Source organism: Neovison vison, chromosome 12, assembly GCF_020171115.1.
Source record: "Neovison vison isolate M4711 chromosome 12, ASM_NN_V1, whole genome shotgun sequence".
Lineage (NCBI taxonomy): Eukaryota > Metazoa > Chordata > Mammalia > Carnivora > Mustelidae > Neogale > Neogale vison.
Window position 1 is genome coordinate 84,103,743 of NC_058102.1, and position 13,462 is coordinate 84,117,204.

Here is a 13,462-nt window from a genome sequence, read left to right on the forward strand (position 1 = left end):
ACAGGTCGCTTCAAAGAGTGGGACTTCCCAAGAGGTGTCCACCTGTCCTCTTCATTTGTTGATGATGAGAACAGCTTCCTTCCTTCCAGAGTGGTAAGTACCAATACCCTAAGGATGAGGCTCTGCCTCCACGTGGGGCTCCCTGGTCACTCTCATGCTGGACCCCCTGAGGATTCTCCAGGGAGCCCACCCTGAGCATTTGGACCATGAGGACTAAGAACACAGAAGGGAGGCAGTTTCTTTTCTACATGTCACTGCGGCAGAATACAGTCACTGCCACCAACGCTTGGAGCTTGGGTTGAGCAAGAACAGTCTGCCCCCGCCCTAGACCATTTCCCCAATAGTCAGACTAGAGGAGACAGGCAAACTCCAGCGTCCAGGGGGACTGACTCCATCTCCTGCTAAGCGATTTTTCTCTGGCTCTGACCTCCACTCTATTCACCAGTTCCCCAGAAACTGACTGCAAGTGACCTGTACCCTTTATCCACAGGAGCAAGGTTTGACTACCTCCCCTTCTTGTTGTTTACCCGCTTGGGAGCTGGACTTCCCTGTGGTATGATGTGGCCCCCCGAGATCTGGGAAGCTGGAGAGACAAAATGAAGAGGCTGCAGTTAGGGGGGAAGAGGGAAGAGGAAGCACAAGGCAAAGTCTTGGCTCCATTGTGAATCCCAATTCCCCCAGGGGCAGCTGAAGGGGAGTTGGCAGGCCTTTCTGTCCCCATCTGAGATAGGGGTGGGGCAGGAAAACCAAAGGTGAAGCCAGTCATAAGCCAAGGGTGAAGGGAAGTCATACAAGCAGATGGTAGGTTGGGTGGCAGGCGGTAGGAGAGGCTAGCTGTGGGCAGTCCTACCTCAAGGAGAAGCCTAGAACTGGCTGATTAGTACCAGGGAACAAGGTGGGCTATTTGGGGCTGCCTTCAGAATTAAGCTACTTCCATCTTCCCTTCATCATGAAGGAATTCCCCCGCTTTCTCTTCCTCGTTACACCCACTCCCACCCATCTTCCTCTTACCAGTGCGACCTCCGCTGGGTTTGGAGAATGACTAAATGTCCCAGTGAGGCCCTGACAGCTGCAGTGTATGTCCATTGTCCTGACATAACTTATCAACAACACCCCTGTCACACTCAAAGTCTCCCAGTTTGGATAGTAAATTATATGGTCACTGTATCTAGCTCAGCAGGACAGGGTGAAGAGGGGATTAGAGAAAAGCATGACTGGAAGCAAGACCCTGTGGTCCAGAGTGACAGTCAGGCTAGTTTCTGCCCAACTGGATCCTCTCAGAACGGGATGGTAGCGAGGAGACAGCTGAGAACAGCTGCCCCTCCTAGTGCTCACACCATCTCAGGGAAAAGGCCCAATCTGATGGGTTCTGCTTCCTGTCATCCCTCAGAGGGCCTAGCACCAAGCTGGGTGCCTCAGAGTCTCTTAACCAAACCTTGTCATTTCCTCCCTTCCCTCTACCTGCATCTAAAACAGACTTGCAGCAGCGACAGAAAGCTGGGGGGCTAGAACTCATCCTGTCCAGCAACAAACTGGACCATCATCTGAGCTCAGACTTTCGGTGCTCCTGGCTCTGTCCCTCCGGCCACCAGAACCCAACTGCTAGACAAAGACAACAGCAGGTTTCTAGCAGAGGTTCCAGAAACAGATCTCAGTCGAGTTGGCCACTGTCTCCTAAGGATATCGGGTGCAGAAATGAAGAGCTGGAGCTTGTCTCCTGCTTGGATAACTATTTGGTCTGGCCCCTGAGCCCCAGGCCAAACATGGAAGACACTGACTTCAGAAACTGGGTACTTGCTCTGAGATTGGGGGGTGGGGATCCAGGGGTTCCTCTTGGTGCTACCTCCGGGACTTAATCCCAAAAGGAGTTCAGTTCTGAGGTGGGATGGGAAGAAGACTGAAAAACCACAAACACGAATAACCAGGGCACCTCAAACTGTACAGACCTTCCACAATATTTCTACAAATAAAGTATGACGCCCTTGACCAAGGTGCTGTGAGGGTTCAGGAAAGCTTCCTAACTCTCCTTCCCTCCTTTCTTACTCTTCTCGTTTCCTACATTTTTTCTCTTCCCTCCTTTCTTATTCTTTACCCTGGAAAAGGTCCAAGTTGTGGCTAATGAGGGAATAACCAAACTGAAGCCATGGGACCCCGCCAGAGTACAGACTGTGAATCTCCAGCATTTTGCAATTTGAGTCAGCCCCACACCACAGATGGTTGTGGGCTCATTTCATACAGGTCCAGAGAGGCTGCTGAGTGGAGGCATTGGACTCAGAGACTCCTATTTCTGCTCAAGGATCTGAACTACCCAAAACAAAAGTCAGAGAGAAATTTACAGTCTTACTACCTCCTGGTCTGGCTGCATACCATTCGAGAAGGATCCTCAATCTCCTCCAGCACTTGGACAGAGAAGAGACAAGGAAGCCCCCCCCCCCCCCATACACAACATTTGAAGGTCACAGAGTTGAGGTTCCTGTGCCCAGACTATTCATTTCCACCTCAACACACACACACACACACACACACCACCCCGCCAGCTTGGCTTAAAACTTTTCTTTGACAAGACCATGGCTTCCCTAGTCCTAGAATCTTCCTGAATTCTTGCGCACACCCACCTTATTAACAGAGATGGGCCACTTACAAGATCACTAGGCAGACATGGAATGAGAAGCTGGAAGTCTATGGAGATGGGATGTACCTCCTGATCCTTGGAGAAGGATAAGAGATGTGGATTTACCACAAATCCACAATCTCTTCACAGTCATACCACAGCGATCCCATAATCATTGCTGTGTTAGGTGTCCCCGTCACAGGAGTGGCCGCCACGGGCCACGAGGAAGACAGCCTTCCAGCAGGGAGCTGGAGTGGCACTGACTCTGCCTAGGAGAGCTTCTGCAATGCTCAGAAAATGCCTGCCCAGTTGCTTGCCTGGGCTCTGGCCCCTCTGGCTGCAACTGAGCCCAGACAGGAGGCTGACTCACTCACCGCAGGGAGGAGGAGGAAGAGGAGGAGGAGGAGATGCGGGAAGGGCCTGTGCTGGGAGATTCAGTGCTCTCCCAGCCCAGGCAGCCTGGGTCTCAGCCTCAGTGGTCCATGGGGGAGGGGGGCTGTGTCCACTGCTCCCTCCAGACCCATGTTATTCTTTCCCAGCTACTTCTCCTGAATTCTCCCCCACCACTCACAGATGTGGGACCCCTCACTCCCCAAACAGAAATACTCCCTGAGCCCCCCTCCTCAATGAGATGTTTGTCCTTAAGTTCCTCTCAACATCTATGGATGGGCTCTCCTGAAAAAATAAATCCAGTGCATTAGGGCCAACTAGGTCTAAAATCATCGGTGGTTGAAAAAGGAAAAGAAAAGAAAAGAAAGAAAGAAAAAAAAAAAAACCCCACCACTCTACTTAAAAGATCCAACTCCACCATCGCAGGTGACCCTACATAGGTCCTAGAAGATGATAAGGCCACACGCACCCCACCTCCAGGAGACCTCAGCACCATCGACAGCCAGTCTCCCCTTCTTACCCCTCCACTCCACGCCAAGGCTCCCCAACAGAGGAAGAAAACAAATGCTTCTTGTTGCCCAAGTGCGGAGAGCTGTGCTAGCAGAGAATTCGTGTGTTAAACTCCCTGAGCACCGAGGAGGTCGCTGCTCCTCTCGCCAGCCTGGCACGGACTTTAGCTCTTCCTCAGACCTCAGTGTCCCGTCAGTGCCTCAGCCTCAGGGCACGACAGCCCGGATCTCAGGAGCCAAGTTTGCTCCTGCGATGTAGACTCTCGTGCTTGCACCGGGGCACTCAGGGCCGGTACCCCCGACGTCCCTCCCCCGGACCCAATCCCGATCGCGGGACCCCCTTCCCCGCGGTTCCCGGCTCCGCACCTGGTCCGGCCGGTGGGCACGCTGGTCCGCGTTCCCGGCGCCTCCCGCTCGGCAGCTGCCTTTTGACAAGCCGAGACAGCCCAGCACCTGGCCCCGCCCCTCTCTAGGCCCCGCCCCTGGGTCCGCCCCTTCCCGTGGCCCGGCCGAGAAGACCTGCCTCGCCGGGCTAAGGCGCCAGCGGCGCTGCAACCATCTTGACTCGGAATCAACCACCGGGAGCCTCTGCCCGGGGCTGTCCTCCGCGACTGCGGTGCACAGGGCGGGGCTTGCTTCTGTCCTCAGTGCGTGAGAGTTTTGCGTGGTTATGTGTGTGCAGATCCACGCTGTGCCCGCGTTAATCCGTGTTGCATTCGCCCACCTCCCGCCGCCGTGGTTCTACCCAGCCTGCTGCGGACGCCTCTCCCAGGTGCGTCACCCCCACCTGGGCAGACCCGACTGGGACGTCGTCATCTGCGGGGCTGGGGGCCCCTGTCGCGGGCACCGTCGGTTCTCTCTGCGCAAACCTCCGTAGCAAACCTCGTCGAAGCGAGCTTAGTCTCAGCTGCCCTGAGCCCTGGCCCCCGCCATCCGTCCCGTATGACACTGGTGTGAAGAGAAGAGAGAAGTTAGAGTGTATCATGAGACCTGGAATTGTAGGTAGATGGGGAAAACATGCCATAGGAAATTTTGCCTAGGAATTACAGCGCTTCCTTGGCTATGTGCTAGGCACCACTTTAGATGCTAGAGGAGACATGAAAAAGATGTGGTCCCCACCTTCTTAGAGCTCACTGTCCAGTGGAGGGATGTACAAAGAAACAGACATTGCAATATAATATTCTATAATGAAGATGCCCCCAAAGCCGTCCAGCATTTGGTGAGCCCCTTTGGGAAGGGGAGGAAACATGGCTCAGAGGGACAAGCTGAACAGGTGGAAAACTGAGGCATAGCGAGGTTAAATGGCTTGCTCAACATGGCATAGCTCTTCAGTGAAGGATAGTACCAGTCTGCTGGTACCATAGGCTCTGAACCATTTATGAAACAGTTATGCTAGACTATATGATCATCGGCCCCTCTCAAACTCTCAATAAGTGGATTTAGAGAAATGGACTGAGGCTAAGCAGAATGAAGAAACTTCAAACAGCAAAATTTGTTAAGGGGCACTGAAACAGTTCATGAAGAGAAACTCATGGAAACTTTCCCTCTGGAAAAGTTAAAAAAAAAAAATAGAAGAGACTCAGACTGGTTGAACTTGGGAATGGACCATCTTTTCTGAAAAACAGGTGAAAGGAAGAGCCCCTTTGGAGGTCCTACCCGAGTGATGGATGGATTCCTGGCTTATCATGAAAATAAAAGAAAGAATGCCCTTGCCTGAAGCATCGTGGGAAGGAAAATATAAGAGGAAATCTCCATGGGTGCCTGGGTGGCTCAGTGGGTTAAAGCCTCTGCCTTCAGCTCAGGTAATGATCATAGGGTCCTGGGATCAAGACCCGCATCGATCTCTCTGCTCAGCGGGGAGCCAGCTTCCTCCTCTCTCTCTGCGTGACTCTCTCTGCCTACTTGTGATCTCTGTCAAATAAATAAATAAAATCTTAAAAAAAAAAAGAGGAAATCTCTAACAACTGACATCTTGGGGCATTCTCAGAAAGTTCCATGAACCTCTGGAAGAAGTCACGTTTGCGGTGCTTAATTGGCCAGATGAGGGAACCTGGAAGCTTGAAAATAAACCTTATCAAAAAGTGGTAGAAGAGGGGCGCCTGGGTGGCTCAGTTGGTTGGACGACTGCCTTCGGCTCAGGTCATGATCCTGGAGTCCCGGGATCGAGTCCCACATCGGGCTCCCAGCTCCATGGGGAGTCGGCTTCTCTCTCTGACCTTCTCCTCACTCATGCTCTCTCTCACTGTCTCTCTCTCAAATAAATAAATAAAATCTTTAAAAAAAAAAGTAGTAGAAGATGACTACTGAGTATTCATTCTACAGTCACTGACTGTTAGTCTCTTCTCACAGCTGTTCATCTGATGTTCATCAAAGTCAGGCAGAGTAGAAAATACTCTCCCTGTTGTACCATGATGGGCAGAGTTGTTAAGGTTCTTGCAGTTGGGGAGTGACAGTCACTTGAACCCAGGTCTTCTCTCTGAACTTTCCATTGTTTCACAGTGCCACTCAAAAAACCCCAGTTATTTCCATGGGCTTTTTACCTGTTGGACCGCCATCTAGATAACCCAGATTTGTAGATTGTAGAGGTCTTCAGAGTCCCCAGCATGCACTGCCGTGAGCCCCATCACTTGGCCCTCACCTGTTTTTTTTTAATCTTCCCCCAATACCTGATCTGCTCTCTCTCATCTGTCTGTGCAGCCCTATCCTCCGTCTGGCTCCGTCTCTCATATCAAACCTGCTGTGACATCTCTAGGCCAAAATGACTGTCAGTTCTCTGGTCTTTGTAGCATGTACTGTCTGTATGACATGCTTCACCAGGCAATAATGAGCCTGTATGTATATTGAATAATGAGTTTGTATGTATATTGAGCAAAGATAGATCCTTAACCTCAGCTTTCTTCTTAGAAATGCTGTTTTGTGAAAGTAGAAAAGCAAGAATACATGACACTCTCTTCCCCCAGTTTTGTTGTCATCAGTAATTGGCTCCTGATCCTATATCGCCCTAACCAGGGACTAGGAAGGGTGGTTGTTCTTCAGACCCGTTCTCTTGAAGACTTTGGTGATGGTCAGCCTCCCTACGCTACACAATAGCTTTTAACTCCTCTCACTTGACTGAATTTGACACGTGTTCTAGAACCTCTACAGAAAACACTCATTTTCTCTTTCTTTTCCCCAAAGTTCACATTTCTCATATTTTCACTTGTGCCCCTCACAGTGCGAGGGGGTGGGGGGTGGTCCTTAGAGGGTGTTCACATTGTGCTTTTGTCAGTATTCATCTCTGCAAAGTTACATCAGACAACATCTCCTAGGCATTTGCTGTGTGAAGTTGCCGTGCTATGGTGCCATGGACACAAAGATCTGTATAGAAACAAAAGAGCCCTTCCAGGTGTGAACTGCCTGCGAGGGACGATTCCAGAAGTGCCAGGCTGAGGTTACCCTTGTGCATTTCATTTCCCAAAAGCTGGGGAAAGGCAGAGCCTAGCCTCTCGACCTCTATACCAGACTCCGGGTGGCTTGCCTGGCCTCAGTGGATGGATTCCCCTTTTTTTCAGGCTGTTCACGCACCTTGAGGCTGGATGGCATTCTCTGACCTTCTTGCCATGGGGCCAGGGCTGGAGTGGATCATGTTGTCCCAGTGAGGTTCCCAGAGACCTGGTCCCCATGGACAGAGGATTATAAGCTGCCCAGAAGCAACACTCCTGGTAAAAATATCCCCTTTGAACTTGCTAGAGCACTCCCACCTAACTATTTGCTTTCCCATTTTCTAGGGCCCCTTTCCCTCCTTAAATATTTTAGAGTTATGAGCGTGGTAGAAATGGAGGACTCTCAGCAAACTCCCACAGAACACTCTGAGAGACAGAGATTCACAGATTCATAGAGACAGAAGCCACCAGTCATCCTCTCAGTTCCCTTGTTTTAGAGAGTAAAAAACATGAAGTTTAGAAAGGTTAACTCATTTGTCTTTTCTAATCCATGCTAGCAATGTCCACTCTGTTTATGTTCTAGATGGTGGAAATGGAATGAATAAATGGAAGCAGCTGTAAGCGGAGAAGGCAACCTGAACAAAGGGGTCTTCCCAGGACAGTGTTTTTCAAATTTTTAACTGCAGTCCACAGTAAGAAATTGTTTTTGTCATGACCTAGTATACCCATGCATATGTGTAAGTTTTATGAAACAAGAGATGCCCTGTAAGATTTTCTATTATTTTTCCCACCCTTCCTTCCTCCTTCCCTCCCTTCCCTTTTTCCTTCTGCCTTCTGCCATACTGACTTCCTTCTGTCTTTCTGTTTTTCTTTTCGGAATCCATCAAACTGACTCTACAACTGACAATGAGTTGTTAGCCTGAGGTTGGAGAAGGCCCTCTCAATGTGGGGTTCCCTCAATTGGAACCTGTACCATGAGATTCCCAGAAAGGTCTTTGAGAGAGAGCTTGGCTTATACAGAGCACCCTCAGAACCCTGGAGTGAGTCCTGGTGGCTCCAAGGCTTTGAAGGCTTCTGTCTCCAAGGCCACATGGTCAGAGTTAGGTCACTGAGACAGCGGGTAGCCACTTACTTTTTGTGGCCTTTAGCTCAGCTGCCTTACCATTCTCCTATCATTTCCAGCTTTGAGGGGTGCTTTTCACCTTAGGAAGTTTTATGGCATCTCAGAAAACCTGGCTTTTCCAGAACAGCACAGCTCTTATGGCATTCGTGAGCATTGCCATAAGTCAGTGGGTACTGAGTCGTCCTGCCCAGGAAGAGTAGGGCACTGATGGTTATTCAGTCCAAATTCATCTGGCTCCAGGGCTCCATTCCCAGTAGCCCAGCTCATGTCTCCATCACCAGGGCTTTTGGCACTTGTCTTTCCCACCTGCTCCCACATCCTTGAGCCCTAGGCTGCCAGTGGCCCACACACAGTGTCTGCTGGCATGGTAAAGCAGAGCCTAGGGGCCGGATGAAGGAAGGTATGGACTCCCACCTGCATCTCCAAACAGAGGCAGCTGCAGAGCTCTCCCAGCCTCCCAGGTATTTGCTGGGCTCCCATCCAAACCATCAGCAGACAATGATGACTCTTCAAGCCTCAACTCCAACCATGGAGACCAGCAGAATAAACTAGAAGCTCAGGGTCCTTTCCCACCTACAGTTGCCTGTGGCTGTAAGTTTTGCAACAACTACAATTACCCTAGTAGGAGATAAAGAGATCCCTGGCCCTTCATCCTCTGAAAACTCTTATTTTGCTCCTCTAGGGAGGAGTAGCTTGTGAGAGAGCCTCGTAGGGAAGGTATATGGAAGGCCCCATGGTGGTGGAGTAGGCCTTGGGAGCAGGTGAGTACACGGGCCCAGTTACATCACTCCTGCAAAGGTCGGTAGGGGAAAGCTGACTGTTGTCCAAAGAAACCCCGCTTGCACAGAAGGGAGTCCCCTAGGGCAATTAGGCAAAGAGCTCCTTTCCTTCATACCCATGAGCAGAAGCCCCACAAGCCTCATCCTGGGCATGCCTGCTTCTTTCTCCAGAAGGGCAGGAAGGATGTTCCGTAAGCAGTCCAGGAATGCATTAAACAACTCTCCCCTGAGGCCCCAACTCCAGAAAGATGTGGCTGTTGACAGCTCTTCTCCTTTGCCTTTGGCCTCTGGCCTAGGACAAACACTGCATAGCACGGATGCCCCTTTGTTGTATGTGCCTCATTGTCTTTTGTCATTAAAAATGCCACCATTGTTGAAACTGTTGTTTCTGGTGTCCACCTCCATTTCCAGTGGAGTCTTGATGGTGGTGCCGTGTTGCTTTTTGTCATGCACATGTCCTCCCAGCAAAAAAGTGGTCTCTAAACATTTTTGATTGTAAAAACCTACTGGCAAAAAATGTTGCCACCCCCATACATGAATAGGATTTTAAAGTGCTATCATTAGCTCTTAGCTCAAGTCATGCCATGCAGTTAACAGGGTGACTCTTTATCAACACCAGCAAAGTATCTCAAATAACAATATTTTGTATTTCAAATGATGTTCTTGATACTTTTAAACTTTTTACTCATGCCCCTGACACTGCTTCTTTACATCCAGCAACTTCATCCAACATACCTGACACGTGACCCTCTCATAAACAGGCCAAGTGACGGTGTTGGTGTTAATCTGTAAATTAAATGTATTAATGTATAAATGTATTAATTTTTAAAAGATGAAAAATGAGTAAAAAAAGAAAGACTTTAAGACTGTCCCCCTATACCCAGTAGATCATGTAGTCCAGCCTCTCTTGGAGGACTCCGCACTAGAGAACAGGGAAGTAGGATTTAGAGCATGAGGATTCAGCAAATGTAGGTGACCCATCCAAGTTTACAGTTGGTGAGTTGCAAAGCAGGGACCAGAGGCCAAATCGACTGCCTGGAAATCCAGGTCTCACTCTTTGCATCACCCTGTGCCTCCTCTCTCCTCTGTTTTGTGAAGAAATGGAAGCACGTTATATATGAGAATCTCTTGGACGTGGAGAAGTTAAATTCTTTGATCCACTTGGCCTATTAAAGCAAAACCTGAGCCAAGATCCAGGTAGAATCTACTGTGACCATTGTCTGGAACCACAGCTGCCAATAATCTGATGCCACAGGCCCCCAGCAGACAGAACCAGAGAGGCAAATAGGACGTGCTCTCCCAGCACTGACTATTAGTAGGAAAGGTTGTGGTGGCCACTGTGGGTAATGAGGAGTAGCCTGGCCACCACCGGAGACCTTCCTTCAACCCACATTCTCAAGAAGAGTTGTTGTTCAGTTAGGGTTCCTTGAACCTGTGTATCCAGCCTGAGGGACCTCTGAGTGGTAGTTGCCAAGCCAGAAAGAACATGGTGAAGAGGCCCCATCAAGGGCTTCAATCCCTTCTTCATGGGCTTCACCTCAGTGGCACATTTTACCCATAACCCTTCTCTTCGCCATCCTTCTTCTCTGCCCAGACAAGACAAGTACTCCTTAGAACTTTCTTTCCTGACCTCCCTCTTCTCCTAGCTTACCTCACATATCTTTGTACCTCATTCATCACCAAGCTTGTCTGTCAACTGGTGGGGAGTTTAAGAGCTGACAGTCAGTGAGTCTATGACTTGGACCTGCCCAGATAGGAGAATAATATTCCAGTTGCCAACACTTCCTCACAGTCTCTGTGCCTTTTGGTCTAGTAAAACCCAAAACACAGGTGCTGATAGGTCAAGAGAAAACATTAAAGCAAGTAGTTCTAGGAGCCTGGTCATGAAAGTGCCCACTATTGTCTCCTCACGGGGTGGAGATAGAGGTTCTGAACAGAATGTTGGACCCCAAATAATGAATTACTGCAACCGAGTCTGTGTTCTATACGCTCAAAGTAATCTCAGTATGCCCATTTCCTGTTCTTGTTTCCTCCCCACGAAGAACTTTATGCTTGATCTTGACAGGAATCAGAAGTGAATCCCAAAGGCAAATGTCAAGATCACCACTCTTGCTTCCTAAAGATGATTGCAGTAATTCAACCACTTCTGCCATTTTGGGAACTGGAACTCTGGAAGAACACATGCCCCTACATTATCTTCCCCTCCCCCACTTTCTCCCCCATTCCATGAGACTTAAACTTTGGACTGATACGGTATACCCTGTCAGTTGTGACATTGCAATCTGCCTGATAGAGAGGCTGATTTGGTGCCTGCTGCTGGTCTACTTCCTGGTCAAAGCCCTGAATTTGAGTAGACACAATCCCTGCTTTGTGATTAATAATAGTTTTCCCTCTAATCACTTGTTATCTTACTGCATTAGACTATCCGTTGACATTTGATCTGCAATAATTAAGGATTTATTGCCGTGTTTTTTTCTCCCAAACAACACACACCCTTCAAATAGAGGGCATTTGAGGACAAGTGGTGTTGGAACCAGAACAGTTGACAAAGAATTGTATGTGTCAAGGTTCATTACCTTCATCTCAACCCCAGCCTTGAAAAAGATATTTCATTTCTAAGAGTACAATGGATTAGATACCCTGAATGACCATCTCAGTTGAAATAACAATTTCAGCAACAATTTTAATTAAACAACTTTTAATCTTAAATGTATCACCAAACTGGCACAAAAGAAGAAAGAACTCTAAAGAACCCAAAATAAAGTGAAAGTAGGAGCAGAGACTGGTGAGCAAGGACCAAAGGGTATCTTTACCCTGAGAGTGTCTTTAGAACCCTAGAAACCTTGAGCTTTTACTCTGGTGGCTTCACAGGGATTGGGAACAAAAGATACAGCCAAGGTATTATCCTGCACAAAGTTGGGCCCTCAAAGGGTACACCCCAAAACTCTGTGTAAGAAGAATGAGAAATAAACCTTCACATAGAAGGAAACAGTAAGGAAATTGTTCTGAGTCATTCCAGATGGTAGGAAAAATAATAAATATCCCTTCAGAATTCATAACCACAAATCTGAGTCTGTGGTCCAAATTCATATGTTGTGTGAGCCAAACAAGAACAGAAACAAAAACAAAAATACCCCTCAGGCAGAAATTTTAAATTGATCTTAGGTTGGTACTACTCAGGTAACTGGCTGAATCAAATCTAGATCTTCTGTGGGAACTCCTCCGCATCACAGCGCTCAAAGTCTTGTCACAGGTGAAATTTTGAGGAAATTCATAGCTCATGGTCAAAGTCATAAAATACACATGGAAACAAAGCATATTTGTTTTGGGGGAATCAAAAGAAATAGGTCCACAAAGTCTTCAGATGTTTAAATTTTTAAAGAGTATATGTTATATATTTGAGAGAAGGAGAGACAGTGGGGTGGGAGAGAAAGGACAGAGGGAGAGGGAGAAGCAGACTCCTGACTAAGCAGGAGGCCCAATGTGGGGTTTGATCCCAGGACCCTGAGATCATGATCTAAGCCAAAGGCAGACCCTAACCAACTGAGCTACCCAGGCACCCCCAAATGTAAACATTTTTAATCACAGACTATAAGATAGCTAAGTTTAATAGGTTTAAAGAAATGAAGAAGAAGCTCAAAAAAGTGATTGGGAAATAACAGACTACAAATAACTAACCAGACTTGAAAAATAACCAAAAAGAATTTCTAAAAATAAAAAGTAAGAAGTGTTGAATCTTAAAACTCAGTGGATCAATTAAATAGCAGATTTGAAAAAATTAGTAAGGCAGAAACTAGGACTGCAAAATTACCTAGAATGTAGCCTAGTAAGATAAGGACCTGGACAATATTTAAGAAGCTAAAATAATTCTAAATGTGTATGCATTAATCATGTAGCCTCAAAAACATGGAACAAAATAAGAGGATGATACATAGATGATAAATCCATTATCATAATGGGAGATTTTAACATATCGCTCAAGAAGTGATAGACTAAGGACATAAAAAAATCAGTGAAGGTAAAGAAGACAGTTAACAACCTTAATCTAATGTTCATTAAAGGAATATTGCATGCAACAATTAGAGAATAAATACTCTTTTTTGTTTCAAGCCCTACATGAAATGTTTATGTAAATCTGCCACATTAGGCCATAAAGTTGTCTCAACAATTTTAAGAGTTTGCTTTCAGACAGATTATATTCTTTGACCATAATTCAATTAAAATAGAAATAATATCAGATAGAATAGTATAGATCATGCTGTTGTAACAACCTCAAAACCTGAGGAGCTTGACGCAGTAACATCTACTTTCTGCTCAAGGTGCAGACAGCCCTCCAGGGCAGCTGCCTGTGTTGTGGGGCTCAGTGTTCCAGACTGTTTTCTCTGATGACATCTGCATCTCTATATGTGTTTCTCCAATCCCTGGGGAACTGAGCATGGAGAAAGGGAGAGAGCACAGAGAATTGCATGCTGCTTTCTCAAATGCTTCTACTCACATTTCTTTGACCAGCGTTAAGTCTCTTGGCTGGATCTAATGTCAGGCATCAGTGAGGTATAACCCTCCCAAAGGTCCAGGAAGAGGGAATCACTGGAAATATTAATGAACAAAATAGTTAATAAGGAAAAGTT

The 13,462-nt window shown here is 47.5% G+C and overlaps 1 protein-coding gene across 1 annotated transcript in view; it reads right to left on the reverse strand.

Annotated features, from left to right (window-relative positions):
* VDR (vitamin D receptor) overlaps positions 1–3,937 on the reverse strand; it is a 55,509-nt gene extending 51,572 nt beyond the window's left edge. The window contains exon 1 of the mRNA XM_044227240.1: positions 3,877–3,937. The gene's annotated coding sequence lies outside the window, so the exon portion shown is untranslated. The remainder of the gene's footprint in view (positions 1–3,876) is intronic.
* Between the last annotated feature and the right edge of the window lie 9,525 nt (positions 3,938–13,462).